Source organism: Phalaenopsis equestris, unplaced genomic scaffold (genome assembly GCF_001263595.1).
Source record: "Phalaenopsis equestris unplaced genomic scaffold, ASM126359v1 Scaffold000140, whole genome shotgun sequence".
Lineage (NCBI taxonomy): Eukaryota > Viridiplantae > Streptophyta > Magnoliopsida > Asparagales > Orchidaceae > Phalaenopsis > Phalaenopsis equestris.
This window is the reverse complement of record NW_018164582.1, coordinates 1,643,239-1,645,637: the sequence shown is the minus strand read 5'-3', so window position 1 is coordinate 1,645,637 and position 2,399 is coordinate 1,643,239.

The window sequence follows — 2,399 nt, the reverse complement described above, 5'->3', positions numbered from 1 at the left end:
CAAAAAATCCTTGCTTAGAACCTCTTTTTTTTTTTTAAATAAAAAAAAACTTTTTCCTTAATTAAGGAATTTTTCTTAATTAAATTTCTTTAATTAAGTTTTCCTTAATTAAATGTTTTGAATAAGCTTAATTATAAAAAAAAAATTTTTTTTCTTTCCAATTATTTTTTTTTCAAAGCAGCAGTAAAGCTTTCCTTTTCGATTTTCAAAGCCCTGTTTCAGCGGAGCCAAATATATGCCTCAAAGGAATATTCCTTTAATTAAGAAATCGAATATTTCTTTATTCCTCTCCGTTTCTGCCCAGGAACCTTTCCGTTTCTGCCCGAGACCGGCGCTCCTTCCTTTTCTGTTGGCCATCAACGCAAGTTCCGCTCCTTCCCTTTTTAGTGAAAAGAGAAAGCATCTAAGAATGTGAAACAACTTAATAATATCATGTTAGATTTGGGTGACGTAAATGTTAGATGCAGTGTAAATGTAAAAATTAAAGTATAGGTGTTGTATATGTAATAAATGAGAACTGGGTGTAAGTAAATTCCCCTCAAAAATTTTGGGTGAGTTCATACATTTTCTCTTCTAATATTACAATGCTACTGATTGAATATTATTAGTAGCATATATTGCTAATTGAGTAGTAGCCCATTGTACCAAGTAGTAAAAAGAGAAACCATCTAAGAATGTGAAACAACTTAATAATATCATGTTAGATTTGGGTGACGTAAATGTTAGATGCAGTGTAAATGTAAAAATTAAAGTATAGGTGTTTGTTGAGAAAATAAGGGCGAAGAAAACAGTAATCGACACAAATCCAGAAGAACACAGAGATTTAACGAGGTTCGGCAAAGATGCCTACGTCCTCGGGAGCAGAGCGGCGAGTTTCTTTCACTATTCAGAAAAGGGTTACAAAATAGAGGGATTCCTCCTGGGGTTACTAACAGGCCTATTTATAACCCCAGGAGTAAACCTAGGCACAATATGTAATTACAACATTACCCCTGTACCATACCGCGGGGCTTTGCCCCCGCATCCCAACCCACGTAACTTCCCAATTTGGACAGATTCTTCCGCTCCGCTCTGCTCCGCTTCGATCCAGCGTCTGTCCCGATATGATATATGAGCCATACCATAACACTTTTTCTACAAATAGACAAGCTCTTAGCGACTAAAAAATTTTATTACTATATAAAGCAACAACAACATTAGCTTTCATACATGACTGACTGCAACTAAGCCTTGGCACATATACTATCAGCTGAAAATTATTCAGCCGAACCTTTTTTTTTTTCTTGCAGGACTAAAATTCTAGTCATGTAAAACCTCGACATGCCACAATAACAATAGAGAAAGAAGAAGAAATAGAATGATCAGAGGAAGAGATGAAGAGTGACAAATGAGGAGTTCATCTCATGTCTTGTTGCTTTATATTATTATCATTATTTTGTGTAGTTGTTAAATTGAGTTTGAGGGATGTTGGTTGGTGAGAGTGGTATGATAGTATATATATACATACATACACACACGCAATAACATGCACACATACATACATATATAGATGTACACAAATTTTTTGTTTTCGAAACCCCGTAAGAAATTTTATTGATGAAGGAAAAAAAAGTACAGGAGGCAGTTGGAGGTTCCAACTAAACCCAAAAATACAATTACTCAAAATAGAAAAATCTATGGATCGTCCTCCACAGAGAGGTCCAACTCAGGCTAAATAAAAACAAGTAGAAAAAGACACAAAGAACAGTTTCGCAACTATTCAACCTGTAAGAGCATCAGTTAAACCTTAGAAACGGCAGCTGCAAAATATCACCTTTGATGAACCTGACAAGATTATTGTCAGGCGCGAGACCAAATTGCGGGTAGTCAGAATCAACGCCCAACTTAGCCAAACTGTCTTCAGCTTTATTCGCTTCCCTGTAAAACTTGCTCCATTTGAATGGTCGGAGGCTATGATACTTGTTCCAGCTACTCTCATGTGTCTAACCACTCGATTCCGCACTATAATACAAATGCAATCAGACGGGATTGAACCTGTGTCCTTAGGAGACTTACGCCAAACTGCACTACCAAAGAGTCACGGCGAACGACACACACACACACGTATATATATGCATGTATGTATGTACATACAAACATGCTTGTATCTACATGTCTACACACATGTGTGTTTATACATATATACATACATACCTACATATACGTATGAATGTATATATATACATATATATTGGTAGTCTTTTGTACTGTTTGGTATTATAGAGCTAAGGTGATAAAGTATTTGTGTCGACGTGCTGACCATTACAAAAGTGTTTTCTATTAGACTTTTTTATTCTTTAAGTAATTGCGTAATTGATTGTAACTTGGTTAATTTGTTTAACCTTATCTTACAATTAAAA